This window comes from Tachypleus tridentatus, chromosome 1, assembly GCF_004210375.1.
Source record: "Tachypleus tridentatus isolate NWPU-2018 chromosome 1, ASM421037v1, whole genome shotgun sequence".
Taxonomy (NCBI): Eukaryota; Metazoa; Arthropoda; class Merostomata; order Xiphosura; family Limulidae; genus Tachypleus; species Tachypleus tridentatus.
The window spans coordinates 63,158,489-63,177,714 of NC_134825.1; the positions used below are offsets into that span (position 1 = coordinate 63,158,489).

A 19,226-nucleotide genomic window follows, 5' to 3' on the forward strand; every position below is an offset into this window, starting at 1 on the left:
AAGGTGTATGTATTGTGTAACCGCCCACTTTTGCTGTAAATACTGTCGTACCGTAACTACTTATGATACTTTTTTCTAAGTAGCGCCAAAGATTCGATAGTCCACCCAAATTCCCCGACCCACAGCCGCGTCCAGAAAGCATCATGTACGATCTTCTTCCACAAGTTTTAACCCCTTCCCAAGGCCTCTGTTTTGTACCCGGAAAAGAAGGAAAAGTCTCTTGAAACAACACTTTACCTCTCAATTTGTGCATATTGAACTGTAGTACAGTGTCACCAGAATTTTAGAAGTAGGCTAAGCATTAAAGTGAAAATAAAATATAAGTTTTCGCCTCGTTAGAAAAAATACGTAGTTTCAAAAAATCAGTTTAACGCAAAGATACGAAACCCTTTAATCCAAGCGCTCTCTAAAGGTAGAACATTCTTTATCAAAAGCAATTTGCACCTTGCAGAAGAAAGGTCCACCTTTCAAAAATACCTGTCATACGAATTCATATGTTTGAAATGAAATGAATATTGTTATTTGAAATAAATCGATCCTAAATACACCCTGTTTTGCACTATTACTATTATTATTTTCTATTCTATTAATGTTTTGCTCAGTTTTTGCAGCATCCTGAAACTTCTTTGGATAATATGATGGCTTTTATTATGCTTTTTAGTTTTAAAAAATGCCACCGATATTTTATTTTGGTTAAAGTAAAAAAAATAGCAGAGATAGAGAGGTTCTATAACCAAAACTTCATTCTATTACTCGTAATTCTGATTGGTCATGTAAGTTTTCACGTTATTTAAGTGAATACATGTAGAATGAAAATACTCAAATTTAGTTTCGAATGTATGGTATGAGCGTGTGATTTGAGGAAACGTTTCAAATAGCTTCATACAAAAATAAAACTTTGACATCTGACTGAGGATTATGTAATGAAAGTAATGGTCGAAGATAATTTATTAACATGAATCTGATATTTTTTTTTTTTTAGCTTTAGTCATGATTGGATTTCTGCTGAATTTAAAATATTTTAAGAAACACTCGGAAAATCGTCTGAAAAGGGCACGTGTAAGATTTCGTTACATTAACTTCACTTTAAAAATGTTCTTCTCTTGTAGCTGAATACTCTAGTTTTTAAAAACAATATTGTATTTAAAGTTCACTCAAGTGATTGAATAGTTAAGAAATATTTTAACGAGTGTTGGACAAAATTCCCTTGGTCAAAAACATGACCTGATGCAGTCAGGCCACCTGTTGGAGAATTAATCAGGTAGACAAAACAGTGATTACCTAGAGTATTTTAATGTAGAAAAATAGAAGATGTAGAAAAAGTGTTGGATTTTGCTCTATTTTCTACTTTTATTCTGGGGGTTTTTCCTTCCGTATATTTTAACGACCCCCCCCCCAATCCATTCTCAGCTGTTCCTAAAGAACAAATGATTGTGCAAAGAAGAATAATCCACCAAAAAAAGTTTCAGTTTTGTATCAAATAAACAGATTTGTTTCAATTTTTCGCTCGTACATTAAAAGCAACACTTACATTACAGGAATGAAAGCTACGTATTTCCCATTTACTAGTCACTATACCTTTCAAAACTGTCACACAAAAAATCTTCACTAATGTTCTGTTACAAGCTCAGTTTACGACCTGCCTCTAGTTATATCCATAATGAAGAAAACTGCGTGAAGGTGGGTACAGAACACCTACTAACACCCGTCTGACATGGTGTTCTAATTCAAGCATTCTGTTCTAAGTAACGGCGTAAAGTTGGCAATCTGGCTACAGTCGAAACTGTGATACAAGGCCGGTCAAGCACTCACGTTCTATCATAAACTCACTCTCCGTATTATTCTCTCTGTCTTTCCCTAATACGTCAGAACTCATAAAATAAAATACATTTTCATTAACATATAGTTTTTCTACTATAAATGTTATTGAGCTATAGCCTTAGCGTTACCAGAATTTCTAAATAAAATGTAAATAGGAATTACCTCAAAATATCAAAGAAATGTTTGTTTTTGAATTTCACACAAAGCTACAGGAGGGCTATCTGCGCTAGCCGTCCCTAATTTAGCAGTGTAAGACTAGAGGGAAGGAAGCTAGTCATCACCACCCACCGCCAAACTCTTTTAGCAACGAATAGTGGGATTACTCGTAACGTTATAATGCCCCACGGCTGAAAGGGTTTAGTATGTTTAGCGCGACGGGGATGTGAACTCGCGACCCTCGCTTGGCCATGCCGGCCCATACAAAAGAAATGTAATAGATATATTTGATGGGGAACATTTTTGACAAAAATGCATATGCATATTAAATACCAAATAACAAATTAACTTGTACAACAAACTAATTTAAGCATCTTTTATTGTCAAGGGATTTACATAAGCACTCTTCTATGGCGAAATAATCCGAACTGTTATTATTCAAATAAAGTTAATTAAATATTTGACTCGACAAATGCGTTATTGTATTATTGCACTTAAAACTATAACTTTTTAAAATATATTCTCTTCATCACTGCTTTCTAAACCGATCCTGAAAGTCAAATAAGTAAACGTTCCGCAACTTTTCTGACTTCATTGTAATAATCGCTTTCTCAACATATTAACTACTCTTTAACCTGTATTGGTATAGTTCAACCTGAGTAAAATAAAAAAGGGTAAAAAGAACTATAGTTGGATTTGTGTAAGGATGAACCTAAAAATGATACATGTCAAATCATGAAGAAAACTAGCACAAATAAAGTAAAATTTTTACATATATATACGTTTTCTATCCCTTTTCCATTCTCAAACTTGTGCAGACCTATAAAAATTCATTATATACTGTTTGTTTCACATGCTCTGAAACAGTTACAGAGAATAATTATTTATTTACAAGCTGAAGTACCAGTCCTTTGTTCGGATTAGGAACTTAAAAAAACAAAAACAAGTAGGAGTAGATGCAATGATAAATAGCACAGAAATCCTTCCTTTTGCACAATTTATTTATACAATTACATATTATCACGGTAATCATTATTGTATCATCAATGGTTTTGTATAAACTTTAAGAACTAAATTTGTATGTATTTAAAACATGGTATACACTGTACGATAGTCAGGGTGACTTTGTAGGAAGAGGTAGTGCCAGTAAGGGTGATTTGTTACCCCATTTCAATATCTATCTCTTAATATCCTTCCACATCATTTCACGTAATTAATGGATTGACGGTCATTGGCCTCAGAAGCGTCTTATAGGATGAGGTTGTAAGTTCATGGGTCAAAGTTGGAAGTGAGTAAAACTCATAAGAATGTTTTTCAAGTCAGCGTTATGGTGGCTGTTGTATTAGAAAAGTCCTCTAAGTTTATGTATTATTGTAATAGTAGTGCCCTTTTGTTTTTCATTGCATTCCTCCATAGAGAGTGCTAGCGCAGTGTCTGAGATATATAAAACTTCTGTGTGCCCTCGATACTGTATGTGTATGTTGTGTTGTGGAAAATATATTAGTCTTGTTGTTGTTGTTTTTGGTTTGGTGTATAAAAGTGGCGCCATTTGTGAATGTAGTTAATGTTAATTTACGTCAAGGATAATAAACGTTCAATAACAGTTCACTAGGGGTGCAGAAGGGTGTGATTCCTCATTAAGATGCCCATTGTTCCAAGTTTCATTCAGAGCGACTCAGCGACCTAGGACTAATTAAATAATGGACAAACAGACAGACACAGATTTTTTGTACTTTATACATCGATTAAATAACAAACTAGATTCGACTCATATAACGATAGATAGCGAATTCATGTTATTTTGTCAACCTATGCTACAGGATGGGCAGATAAAATATCAGTTAATGCTTGTGCATTACATGTATTCATTTCAAACATACTCTACCTCCATGTCCAGCAGTTGAAAGAATTTATATTACTGTCATTTAGTCGTGTATATATATATACATTGTGATTATCTGGCGTCAGTAACATCCCATTGCTGCTCACATACACCAAGTACACGCTGCAAAAGTACAAAATGCCTTACCACATGTTTGAAGAGGGTTGTGTAACTGAGTGTATGAAGTGTAGAGGGCGTGCTTAGATGTTTGATTATACTTATTGACATAGGCATAAAATTAAAGAAGCCTTACTAAAACAACAACTCAAGCCCAATATAAACCAATACAAAGGAACACCTTTATACCTATATTAATAAATATAATCAAACATCTAAGCACGCCTTCTACATTCTTACACTTAGTTACACAACCCCCTTCAAACATGTGGTCAGCTATCGGTCAGTTACCTCTTTCTTTACAAAATGCCTTGCCTCTTTGAATAATTTTGAAACCAACGTTCTTAAACATTGTATTTTGTCTCGTAAAACTCAATCAACAACAAATACATTTCAATACTGAAACTATTTCTTAAGTTTTATATATATTCTATTATATTATACTTTTCAGGATGGAGATGTTATAGTTTATACTATCAGTTAAACAGAGCGAGGGGATGTTCTGAACGTGCCCACCTTCACTCGTGCCCATCACTGACTACTTCAAATCAGATCTTATCGTTTTTTTCCCTATCCTGCAACATTAAAGAACTACTTTCGAATAAATTACGATGTACAAGAAAAGTTTTATCCATTTTTTTCATTACATATAAAAAAATTCAATAATACCTACAGCCCTTGTAATCAGATTTCCTAATCATGTTGCTATTTTGTCATGCGACGATCCATTTTTAGTCACTTAATAACATCTGTCCTTTGTTTTGGAAAGTTCAGAAATAATAACTTAAACATATTCATTTCCCATAAGCAACTAGACTTGATAAGTCGAATGATTCAGCGCTTTCTACTGTATTACTACACTCGATCAGACAGGCTTAAACTCAATATTCAACGAAAACACGTCGCACTGATTATTTTGTACTCTTTAACAAGTAATTCACCTTCCCCAGTTATGCGAAAAAGCACTTTGTGTTGAATCTATTACTTAGAAATATGACGCTTGTAAATGAATCTTCGAAGATGCAGCAGAAATATATTTCTAAGTGTATTTTAGAAGAATATCACACATTGTTTTTGTGTTACCAGCTAGCTGATCAGAAACTGATGTTTTTGCTTTAGCGCAAAGCTAAACAAGGACTATTTGTGCTCTGTTCACCGCAAAAAATCAAACCCCGGATTTTGGTACAAAGTTGGATTATAAGAATCAGCACTGCTCAAAGTATGGTAATGCTAAGAATCTATATACTTTATAGATACACCCCGGCTTGGCCAGATGATTGGGGCGCTTGACTCGTAATTTGAGGGTTGCGGGTTCGGATCCCCGTCACATCAAACATCCTCGCCATTTCAGCCGTAGGGGTGTTATATTGTAACGGTCAATCCCGATATTCATTGGTAAAAGAGTAGTCCAAGAGTTGGTGGTGATGACTAGCTGCCTTACCTCTAGTCTTACACTGTTAAGTTAGGGACGGCTAGCGCATATAGCCCTCGAGTAACCTTTGCCCGAAATTCAAAACAAAACAAAGAGAACAGCTTATCTTTTATTTTGTATTGAACGGTGGCTTAGGAGGTGTTACCAAGACAACTAGTATTTCTACGGCTGCATGTTTACATTTTCCATATGATCTTGTAAGAAACAATAACAATACGACAAAGTCATTCCAGTACTTTTTATTGCAAACACGTCTGCAATTCGAACACAACACCTGATGTATCCAGTGTGACCACAAACACCAAAAGACATAGCTTGCCAACTTGTATTCTTCATATGAACATTATAAGTTGATAATCTGCCCTTACTTACGAACATGATCAGTTGATAATCTGCCTTTTACTTACGAGCATGATCAGTTGATAATCTGCCCTTACTTACGAACATGATCAGTTGATAATCTGCCTTTTACTTACGAGCATGATCAGTTGATAATCTGCTCTTACTTACGAGCATGATCAATTGATAATCTGCCCTTACTTACGAACATGATCAATTGATAATCTGCCATTTACTGACAAACATGATCAGCTGATAATCTGCCCTTACTTACGAACATGATCAGTTGATAATCTGCCCTCACTTACGAACATGATCAGTTGGTAATCTGCCATTTACTGACAAACAAATCAGTTTATAACCTTCCCTTGCCTGATTTCCCCTCGGTGAACTCAGCAAATAACCCGATGTGGCTTTGCTATAAGAAAACACGCACACATGATAACCCTTGTCTGAAGAGAAGTTTGAAACGTTGAATGAAAAATACAATTACTTTAATAACAAATATATAATTGTACAGACACATGAATCAAGTACGTATCAATAATTCTAATACACTTAACGACTATTTCTTAGTGTTATCAAAGCTTGAAACCAACCTCAAAGAACATTAAATTTATTGTACTTATAATATGATTTATTTGTCAATAGCGAGGTGTATTTCGAAATATTAATCACATATTTCCATATAACATAACACGACCATGACCAGTTGAGCACTACATAGTTTCAAGTTTTATCAGCTCAAACTAGAATAGTTAGATTGAATGTTATCTAATAAAGCTTTATGCATTCTTGATCTGGAAAACAGCTTGGTATATTTTGTTTACTGAAAAAATGCATGTATTTCAGGCAAAAAATATTTTAAAATTTCTCTAAATAAAAGGGAAATATCTATGCTGCCGTTACGTTTCAGTATATTTACTCTGTGTGTGAAGATTTCTAGCCCCTAAGTTACAATAAAGAAAACTATTCACGGAAAGATAATGAAGTCTCCAGTGGTACAGCGGTATAATTGCGAACTTCTAAAGCTAGAAACTGGGTTTTGATACCCGTGGTGGGCATAGCACAGATAGTCCATTGTGTGGCTTGTGCTTCACTTGTTTTGTGCATCCAACTTGTCAGTAATCAACATCAGGTGTTTATCCCTGACCTCGGGAAACAGGAATGTGACGACCTTATCTACGAATGAGTCGGTAATATGGGTTTATTCATGGAATAAGTTTGTAACTCTTGTTTGGTAAATTAAAGTAAGACTACTGAATTCCGTCATCTTTCAAACAAGTAGGAGGAACTTGTTAAGCCGTTACAAGTTAAGATTGTTAGAGGCTTACAAACCTATTGTGATACTGAAGCAAGGCAGGTCATGTGACTCGCCAAGCTAATGCTGCAAAATATACGAGAGTAGTTTTCCACCTTCGAACATTCCGGGTGTGACCCAGTTTCTTCTCTGTAACACGCAGCGATTATTCTGGTTTGGTTTGTTTTGAATTTCGCGCAAAGCTACACGAGGGCTGCCTGCGATAGGGTAGACAGCTAGTCATCACCACCCACCGCCAACTCTTTCACCAACGAATAATGGGATTGATCGTTACATTATAACGCCTCCGCGGCTGAAAAGGCGAACATGTTTGGTGTGTCGGGGATTCGAACCCGCAATCATCAGATTACGAGTCCAGTGAGTGCTTTAACTATCTGGACTACGATTATTCTACCTGCTATCCGTACATTAATTTTAATTTTTCTTCTCTCAATCAATGTTGGGAAAATTTGATGCATCATGTTAACGAAATAATTACAGAGAAAATTGTGGACTAAAGAGTTTTAAGCTGGGCGAAGTCACTTGGTATACATGTAAATATAATCTTTAATTTTTATACATTTATATTCTGCGTCACAATTTTTTTCTTTGTTGCTCAATAATATTTCTACTAACTTCTAACTTTGTATCTTAGGTAATTTACAAGGAACTTAAAGATTGTTTTAACGCGTGAACAAAGGAGTAGACTAAAAAAAAACAAATAAAAATATATAATATTCTAAACTACTTAAGTAAATCCATAACTCCTTCGGCACTTTCAGCTGTTTTATGAGACATTATTGTTTTTATTTCTACAAACAGTTAACTCCCAGAGCCTGAAAAAGTAGTTCTTAAGATGGCAAAGAGTTTTCTTTTCTTTGCTTTTTTTTTTTTTTACAAAAATAATCGACTAGTTATTTCTGTGTTTGGATTTGGTTTGAATTTTTCACAAAGCTACACTAAGGCCATCTGCGCGAGCCAACCCTAATTTAGTAGTGATACAATGGAGGGAAAGCAGCTACTCAATACTACCTATCGTCAATTCTTTGGTTACCGTTTTACTAACGAATAGTGGGATTGAACGTTACATTATAAGAGTGAGCATGTTTGGTGACGGGGATTCGAACTCGCAATATTCAGGTAGCGAGTCGAATACCTTAAACACCATGCCAGTCTATCTATTTGTTTGAAATTAGGCATAAAGTTACACAATGTGTTATCTGTACTGTGTCCACCACAGGTGTCGAAACCAGGTTTCTCGCGATGGGAGTCCAATGTGGCTTTGTTATAAAAAAACACTCACACATGATAACCCTTGCCTGAAGAGAAGATGGAAGGCCCATCTATTTCTTAATAAAAAATAAATGCATGTGAATAAAAAAAATGTGTATTGAATGAGATTATCAGAGGAAAAATAAAATAAAAATGTGCGATGTGCAGGTATGTTTGCACAAGTAGAGTCCGACATTATACCAACTGAACTATATCTTATCCTTGATTATTCTTAACTACTTCTTTAACTGTTTTTTTTAAAATTATATCATTAATAATAGACAGCCGCTTCAAGAAATCATTTATTACTGAAGTTGAAACTAATCTCTGGCCTCATCCCTCAGAAAACAAAAGCGAGACGTGATATATTAGTTTGATAATACTTTTACAGACATTTATACGCAAGAACAGTGATACAAATGGCGGCAATCTATGTTTTAAAAGGAATTGTGTGTCTAATTTACGTTAGCAGTCCATATTCGGCATGTAAGTACGAATCACAGATTTCAGTGTATGCTGTAGCTATTGTAAGCATGTTTTAATTCATTGTTATAGTAATAAAATAAACTGTTCAACACAAGCCATTATTTACTATCCTGCGCGTATTATGAGCAGATAGGAGCTCGTTTTGACATTCCAAACCAGTTTACAGCGATGATAAGACGTAAAACAAGATTGTAAGCTATCTAACGTTATTATTGTCCCTTATTGAATAGCAGGTACAAGGTGTACGATCACGAGACTATTTGAAACTGGCCTAAGAGAAAGAGGGAAAAAACGCAGTGATACGTTAATGTACGAGATAAGAAAACTGAAAATCGATGTAACAAAATAATTCCCTATAAATCTAGAAGCCTATTTCATGAGTGCTTCTGTTAGTTGTATTAATATATCTATCTTTTTGCGAGTTAATATCAGTTGTTATAACGAAGAACTAAAGTTATTCACCAGTTTCAAACACATCACGCGAATAACATGAGGAAAATGTACACGAAACCGTGAGGCTTACGTCAGTTTTGAGAAGCTTTAAAAATTGTAAGCGCCCCCTATTGCTACCTTATCAGAAATGTCAGGAATGTATTTCTTCTCAAAAACAGTGTGACGACCTTCGGGAGGTAATCTTTAAGGCAGAGGTCAGTCAATTATATCTTAATCATTACTTAAAAGCAGTCATGTGAGGTGGTCAGCACTTACTTAAAAGAGAAGCTACCTCTGCAGCTGTCTCACAGATATATGGCACTATTATCTCTTTCCACGAATTTATCTTGACTGTAACTGGTTGCTCTGCAGAGAATTGTCTCTTCTTGGCGGCAGTTTCTAGACAGTTCTTAGTATGAATTAATATCCAAGTACTTTGTAAAAGGATGTGAGATTTTATCTTTGTATTTTTTTACTGACCAATCAGAATTGTGTTTTCTCTAGATATGCTTTCCTCTGATTTCAGTTAATTTTTTCTTAATTTTACTTCGTCTTTAATTTGTCGTGACTTTGCTGTTAATACAACATATTGTCATTCTAATACATTCAGTCAAGTCTGTTTATTAGAGACGTTCAGTTTGTGGCATTTCTTCAGTGTGTTTGCAATGAATGAAGTGTAGTTTCCGTCAAGTGTGGTTACAATTTTGTTCTTTAATGAAATACAAACAAGAAAAATCTTAATTTTAAACTTGTTCAGCTGTTTCGTAATTTTTGAGGATTTGGAGTATGTCACAATCAGAAAATTATCCACAAAAATCACGTGTTCCCTCGTGGAACTGTGATACGTTGACGGACTTACAACGCTAAAACCTGGGGTTCAATACCCCATGGTGAACGCAACAGACAGCCCAAAGTGGCTTTGCTATGAAACAAACGACCAAACATCCATATAACTAAGCGAAAACTTAATTTAATTAAAATATAGTCTTTGTTTTAAAAAGACATTACGACAAACAAAGAAAATATTTCAGTGTTTTTAATGGTAATACTAGTGTCATGACATATTCTGATTGTCAGCAGCCACTTTCACAACATTAATATATTTAATAGTCTCAAGTGTAATTCAGCTACGGTCTGAGAATTTAATATGATGACAAACCTCAATCACGGTTTGAGAATTTAAATATGATGAGAAACCTCAATCAGGGTCTGAGAATTTAAACATGATGACAAACTTGAGGCCGAAAGAAGTTGTTCCTTTGTTTCCTTGTCTCATAATGTGTTTTGTTGTTTTATCTTCTGGTAATCATAAGTAGATTAGTTCACATAAACCCATGATCGCATTTACAGTTTATTATTGAGAGCACAGTCGCAATGAATGTTTCAAAGGATTAGAAGTGATTGATTAATTGATTGTTTGACATTAAGCACAAAGCTACACAATGGGCTATCTGTGTTCTGCCCACCAAGGGTGTCGAAACCAGGTTTCTAGTGGTGTGAGTCCACAGATATACCACTGTGCCACTGGGGGGAGGGGCGAGCGAAAGGATTAGGAACATAAATCTTACAGGCAGTGCATATTCAAAACGGTGTACAAACTTCCAAATGAAAGGTTGGCAAGGAAGATAGATGTGAAAGGATATTAGCTTAGCGATGAGATTGAGAGTTCATAGCAAGGGGTTCGATACCTGTGGTAGGCACGGCACAGACAGTCTATAGTGTAATTTTGTACTTAACAATAAAGGATTAGAAATGATGTTTTAATTCGAGGTTTATTCTCCTCTATGGACACTTAACAATATAACCAATAGTACATTTAAGCCAATCAGCACATAATAAAATGTGAAAATTTATTTCTAAGATAAATAATACATTTATAATATAATAATAATATATTTATAATATAATAACAATATATTTATAATATAATAATAATATATATAATATATTAATAATAATATATTTTTAGCACATTAAAATATCTGGTTCCAGCGAACCCTACTTTATGCACTCTACTTACAAAACGTACTTAGATTAAGTACAGCAAATTATTTCATGGTAGTTTGCATTTGAATCTGTGGTTTTCTTCAGATGTTTGTTTGTTTGTTTTGAATTTCGCACAAAGCTACTCGAGGATTATCTGTGCTATCCGTCTCTAATTTAGCAGTGTAAGACTAGAAGGAAGACAGATAGTCATCACCATCCACCGCCAACTCCTGGGCTACTCTTTCACCAACGAACAGTGGGATTGATCGTGACATTATAACGCCCGCAGGGCTGAAAGGGCGAGCATGTTTGGTATGATGGGGATTCGAACCCGCGACCCTCGGATTACGAGTTGAGTGCCTTAATACCCTGGCCATGCCGGGCCTTTTTTGAAATAAAGGATCGATAGCAAAACCATTTTTGCATAACTATTCCTTTGAGGATGGTTTTTCTATAGATTTCAGCGATTAGATAGATACACCGTAACTATGTGAACAAGTGAAATTTCAGTAAACCATATATTGGATAGTTGTAACTTTACCGTGCGTTGGTAAGTACTCCGTGAGTGTTAAAAATCAGTTACTAGATATGATTCGTAAAATATATGCTCAAATACAGTTGAGATGTATTTTCATGCCTGCACAGTGGTATGTCTACGGACTCGCACGGCTAGAAACCGGGTTTCGATGTCCGTGGTAGGCAGAGCACAGATAGCCCTTTATGTAGCGATGTGCTTAATTTCAAACACTCGAATTGTATTTTCAAAGCTGATTTTATTTTTTATTAAATTTACATAAGATATTCGTTGAAAGTCTTTGAATAGATCAAACGCACTGGAAGAAGATAGCCTAGGCGAGTTTGTCGTAGACCTCCAATCAAATAGCTTTAAAGTCTAACAATGGTCAATGACAAACAACGCCTGCGTATAAAATACCCTGCTCATACCTGTGCTGAGGCTAGAGATTGGTTTTTTTATTACGAATTTCAAACAGAGCTAGCCGTCCCTAAATTTAGTAATAATAGACTAGAAGGAATGCAGTAATCATCACCACCCACCGCCAACACTTAGGTTACGATTTTAGCAATGAACAGTGGAATTGACTATCACTTATAACGCCCTCGAGGCTGAAAGATCGAACATGCTTAGTGCGATGGGGATTTGAACCCGCCACCCGTAGATTGCAAGTCGTGTGCCCTACCCACCGGGCCATGCCAGGTCCGAGCTAAAAATTAGCCGAGCATGTTCTGCCGACAAGTAACTGTCCCTTCAGTGGCACAGCAAAATGTTTGTGTTCTTACAACGTTAAAATCTGGGTTTCGATACTCCTAGTGGACAGAGTACAGAATACCCATTGTGTAAGTTTGTGCTTAAACACAAACAAACACACAAGTTACTTTTGGTTTTATAGCCAACAACATTCTTTTTGCTTACTTTTAACATGATTAATAGAACTAAAATCTCGTCTATAATTCAACGACAATCGGAGGCCTTGAATATGACGACAAAATTAAAGCACAAAGAAGTTCTTTGTAATTTATTTTTCTAACTCCTCCTCTGGTTTGTTCCAGCACGGATCATAAATATATGATTTAAAGTAAATTCTTGACAGCATTTATTGTTGAATATTGGATATCACGATCACAATGCATGTTTCAAATTTTTCGTTAAAGACTTTTAGATTTTTGTTGTTGTTGTTTTACTAGAAGGCCTGCGTCAGGCAGGGTGACCATTCGTGCGTGTCATCTTCCGTTTGTAATGTCCAACAATGTCCAATGCTCAGAGTGCTTGTTTTTCGAATATGGATTAGGGATAACGAGTCTTACACTCCGTTTGCCTTAATCGGGGCAATGTATGTTCAAAACACTTGAGAAAATTTCAAGAAATGTAAGGAAGGAGATGGGCGGGAACTAATGTTAGAAGTTTATCGTTGTCAGAACAAAAAAAATATAAACGAGGAATGCAATAAAATAATAGTTAGTCTGTAAAACCGTTCACATGTATGATTATTATTGTGTCACACAAATATGCTTCAAATTAATAAAGCTTATAGCTCTTTCATTCACTTTTAGTGAATGTAACTCAATTAGGGACAAGAAAGCTATTGCTGCGCCATTTTGCTTTATTCGAAACGGGATTGATTGTACTTTTGTCGGGAAGTTTTCTAGCGTTTTCTATTCTGTAGCATAAAGCTAGTTATTAAATTATTACAACAAGTTATAGCCGAGGTGGAAGATAAATGGATAAATAGTTTCAGTAAATCAAAAGCATTAACTTGTCTGTAAACGTAATGGACACGAAACGGACGTTCTTTTCTTCTGGCTTTCATTTAACCTATCAGTTCAAGATTAGAGAAGTTAAACGCAGAAAAACCTTGTGTAGCTTTAAGCGAAATTCTAAAAAAAAACAAACAACAAAATAACTTATCTGCACACTGTTGCATCAGTTATACTTGGAGTTAAGGGGAATTATGTTTTAACAGTATGATAACACGTCAGGTCATTAAGACACAAAATATCCTATTTTGAAATAAACTGCGGCAACAAACACTAATGGTAAAAAAATAAACAGACGAAATTTAATCGTATGTATTCTCTTATCTGTTCACAATCAAGAGTGTTATACGTTTTAGCCTATTTTTCTCTTCATGTATAATAAACGCACATCACAGAATGTGTGTATGTGTTTACGTCATAAAACGCTACGAATAAAAAGGAAACAATTCAGCTACAAAACTAAAGCTGTGTCTCTCCCACAACCACACTCTGCACGTGCTTAAATATTTAGGTGTAGCATGAATTAAAAACTACACCATAATTTAGGAATTATAGGAGTGTTAATAAAGCACGTGAGAATTTATCCGTAAAGTCTGGCTTAACTGTTCTTCACTTGTTGCCTAGTCTTAGAAATTGAAGGCCTAAGATCTTTCAAGTTGCTAGGTAATTCAGTACTACCATTTCATGCGAACTTTAAAACATATTTTAGTATTTTTGTTCGCTGTGTGAGACCATGTTTGTTTGCTGTGTGAGACCATGTTTGTTCTCTGTGGACCTCTGCGTGATTTACAATCCATTTTACAAAAGCTTCCAGTGGCATAGCGATATATCTGTGGACTCTCATGGCTAAAAACCGGGTTTTGATACCCATGGTCGGAAGAGCACAATACTTCATTGTCTAGCTTTGTGCTTAATTCCAAACAATCAGTCAACCATCTTACAAAATGCTAGTACTCTGAACCTTGGAGTTTATTCACGTCAACAAAGGCACGAGTATAGATCATTGGACTTATTAGTTATTAGACCTTAAAATAACTGAAATTAACGCCGTCACGAAAATCTTATATTTAACCTTCGTGAGCGGTTAATAAAATGCACATATACTAGACGTCTCTATCCTGAGCGAGCCAAATTTTGTAAACTGTACTTATACTAAATGTATCTGGTTCCAATGCACCATACTTTATAAACTGTACTTATACTAAATGTATTTGGTTCCAATGCACCATCCTTTATAAACTGTACTAATACTAAATGTATCTGGTTCTAATGCACCATACTTTATAAACTGTATTTATACTAAATGTATCTGGTTCCAGTGCACCATACTTTATAAACTGTACTGATATTAAATGTATCTGGTTCCAATGCACAATACTTTATAAACTACACTTTTACTAAACACATCTGTTATAGCGCACTGTACTTCTTAAACTAAACCCATATTAAACATATCTAGCTCCGGCAAACTATACATAATAAACTGCACTTATATTAAACGTATTTATCTCCAGCGAACTATATTTTGAAAACTGCACTTAATACTAAACACATCCACCTCTATAAAGTTAGACTTTATACACCGCGCTTGAACTAAACAATCTGGTCCTAGCGCACTATATTGTATATATTAAACATAAAACTATACTTTATATTAGGTTGAGGAATAATTCGTGAGCGTTTTTAAATAATTTCATTCAAGCATTACATGCAAGACTATACAATACTTCAATGCATGAACACATTACACCCAAAACATTTATTATAATACTTTATTTCATGTAATACCTAGGTATATAGTATGTATTATTTTAAACGACATTGCAAGAAAGTAAATGCGAAAAGCAGATGGTGTCGAAAATGCTCGATTTTGTCCACTTGACAGTCCATTTAATGAGCTGAAAATGAAAGCAAAAATTAAAGACATATGAAAATCAAACACACCATCTATTAGAGCAAAAAATTATCTACCAAATGACATGAAATATTTTGCGAAAGCGTTTCATTTATGAATATATTTGTTTAACTTGATAAAACGCTCACGAATTATTCCTCAACCCAATAGTACGCCTTACTTTATAAACTGTACTTTGACTGCACGATCTGGTTCTAGCTTACTATACTTCTTAAACTGCACGTATACTAAACATAGGTAGCTCCAGTAAACTATATTGTATAAGCTGCACTTACATTAAACATGTTTTGTTCTAGCGCAGTATAATTTATACACTGCACTTAAGCCAAACATATCTCAGTTGAGTACAACACATTATTCCACTGTGATTTGTTGTTGAGTTAAACGGGCATAATATTACAACATAATTCTTATACAGCATGGGATTTACAGTGTATCGACAACATTCAGCCACTTACCTTCAGGGCGTTAATTAAAGTAATAAGTTGTGTGTTAAACCGCCTACAAGTAACATTATTTACATAACTAACTTTCTAAATACCCAGTTTTACAACACGCATTAATAAAATATGCTGTGCTTCATCGTGCAACTTTAAAACAGCAGAGCCGTCAGCTGTGGCATACGAATTGCGCTGATTCACGTTCACTTTTTAAAACTCTAACTTAAATGTGGAAATCCTGATAATTAACACTTACGTCTGTATATCGACCACTTACATCATAGACTGTTGAACATAGATGTTTCTCAATCTTCCGTATGAAGGATATTTTATAGGACGATACCTTCTTGCTTTCAAATTGTTGAGCTAATTGAATTAACTATACATCACCATAATCGATAGAGTTAAGTCGCTCGGTACTTGTGTTGAATTTCCTGAAAATATAAATCACTAATTTGCTGCGTTAGGTTTTGAAGTGTTGTAAGTTTTACTTCCTGCTTTATCTCAGCTAAAAGCGGTAGTGATGGTTTTGAAAAACTAGAAAAGCGTTTTATAAGAAATAAAAAGAGCAGAACATATGGACAAAACTGTTAAATTATACTGTTAAATAAATAAGATTTTTATATGATACATATGGACGGAATAGTTTTATATTCTTAATACAATAATACATTACAGATTTAAAATATGTTAACTGATTCTAACTTACGAAATTATCATTATTAGTATTAAATGTGACTTAGATTTTATACCAGATAGGAACACTTGGATATTATTAACGTTTTTATTCATTAATTTGTTTCCATTCCTAACGTGGAACAGATAGCCTAGCTGCTTTGAGCCATAAAACACCAAATCAACCAATCCTAACATAGATTTAATATAACCCGGTTATGGTGAAATGGAACAGTTCCAAGTTCACGGGATGGCACAAAAATTATTATATATAAATATTTAGGGTTAACATTGCACAAAATTGATGTTACATAAAACTCTGCTAAAGACGAAACGTGACATTTTATGGAGTAATTCCTATTGTTTAAAATGTTTATCTATAGGTACTGGGGACATATGTGGTTATTAAGCCTTAAGAGAAAGGCTCTTTTTTTTCGTTTAATTAAAATATCTAAGATCGAGTAATATTATTGTCGGTAGAGAAATAACTGAAACTGAGTAATCGTAATTTTCTTTCACACATGTGGTGGCGTAAAATGTTCCGAACACTGTAATCTAAATGTCTGTTTGTTTTGAATTTCGGGCAAAGCTACACGAGAGCTATCTGCGCTAGTCGTCCTTAATTTAGTAGTGTAAGACTAAAGGGAAGGTAGCTAGTCATCACCACCCACCGCCAACTCTTGCGCTACTCTTTTACTAATGAATAGTGAGATTGACCGTTACATTATAACGCCCCCACGAATGAAAGGGCGAGTATATTTGGTGAGACTGGGATTCGAACCCACGACCCTCAGGTCGAGTACCTTACCTACCTGGCCACGCCAGGCCATACCAGATAAGGCACCATGGATAAAACTATCTTACTATGCACTAGCATTGTTTAACTTAGATATTATGAAAGTTTAACATGTTTTTGCTGTTACAAAACACTGACAACTCTATGATGAAATGACCAGAAAATGATTTGTAAAATAAGTTGTCAAGATAAACAGCATATGAACTTATCTTTATATCACTCCAGATAAGCTGTTCTGGCGTTATTGTGTCGTTAAATGGTCGAAAATTGACCCTGAACCTATACATATGTTCATTACACGTTACCCGTGGCGCCACGACTGACATCTGCGGTGGCACTTCACTGCGACAGCACACGTAAATCTTCCTCAGGAAACACGATTAACCGTAGTAGCTGTAGTTTGTTTTTAATAAACACAATGGACCATCTGTACTCTGTCCATAGCGGGAAATATAACCCCGCACTTTGTGATTATACGTCCGTAAGCATTCCGCTAACTCATCAGGGACCTAATCAATGTATTACATTGACTAATCCGAGTATACATACGAGTCACGATGACAGCTGTTCTAGTATGTTTTATGTTTAAAGTATAATCAAATCCTACTATGTAATTATTTAAAAATAGAAGTGTTAGTTAACTACTGCTTTTTCTTGAACTATTAACAAAGTAAATACGATACCTAGAAAATAAACGTGTGCAGTTTAAAAAATAGATAAATCACAAAAAAAACACACTTGATAACCAGAGAATTTCGGGGTCTCGAGTCTTTTCATTAACTGCAGTATTTATTTGCAGTTAAGCACGAGGCTGCACAATGGGTTATCTGTGCTCTGCCCACCCCAGGTATCGAAACCAGGTTTTTAGCATTATGTATTCGGATACATTCTGCTGTGCCGGGGGCGTTAACAGGAGTAATAAGCCCCCCCCAAAAAAAAAAAAACAGATGCGTGCTTCTGTTTGCAGTATCGTATAGCGCGACGTTACATGCCCACACCCCTTTCCAGTAGCACAGCGCCATGTCTTGGGAGCTTTGCTGCTAGAACTCAGGTTTTGCACCCATGGTAAGCAGAGCACAGCTAGACCATTTGTGTAGCTTTGTGTTTAATAACAAACAACAACAGCTCTTTGTTGTTTTACTTCTGGCGTGAGGTAGGGAAGAAGATTGTTTGTTTGTTTTGTTTTTGATTGTATATTTGTATTTTGAATTTCGCACAAAGCTACTCGAGGACTATCTGTGCTAGCCGTCCCTAATTTAGCAGTGTAAGACTAGAGGGAAGGCAGTTAGTAATCACCACCCACCGCCAACTCTTGGGCTACTCTTTTACCAACAAATAGTGGGATTGACTGTCTCATTATAACGCCCCTACGGCTAGGAGGGCGAGCATGTTTGGCGCGACGGGGATGCGAACCCGCAACCCTCAAATTACGAGTCGCACGCCTTAACAAGCTTGGCCATGCCGGGCCTGGAAGAAAATTGAAGAAAGTATTATATGTTTGTTTTCAAGCCGTAATACACAATACGGTTTCCTTTTGTTGTTTGTCTGTTAACCTGAAGATGAACTAAGAAGGTCGAAACGTTGTTCTCTGCTTTATTTCGATGAAAGTTTTAACACTCATACCAGCCGTCTTGAGATACATTACTACGGTTGTCCGTTTTGTGCTCACCACGAGCAGTAAGCCACTATTTGTAGTTTATAAACCTTTAATCTTTCCGCTTAGTCACTGATGGTGGCTGTAGTTGTTGTTTATTATTAAGCACAAAGCTACACTAAGGGCTATCTGTGCTCTGCCCACAACGGGTATCGAAACCCAGTTTTTAGCAGTACATGTTTGCAGACAAGCCGCTGTGCCTCTGGGGGCCCTGAGGGAGGCTGGGGATAAAATACACTAACTTAAGGG

General features: G+C 35.5%; 1 protein-coding gene across 6 annotated transcripts in view; it reads left to right on the top strand.

Moving 5' to 3' along the window:
• The window catches only part of LOC143250381 (uncharacterized), a 47,023-nt gene that overhangs the window by 7,150 nt on the left and 20,647 nt on the right, over positions 1 to 19,226 (top strand). The window lies entirely within an intron of this gene.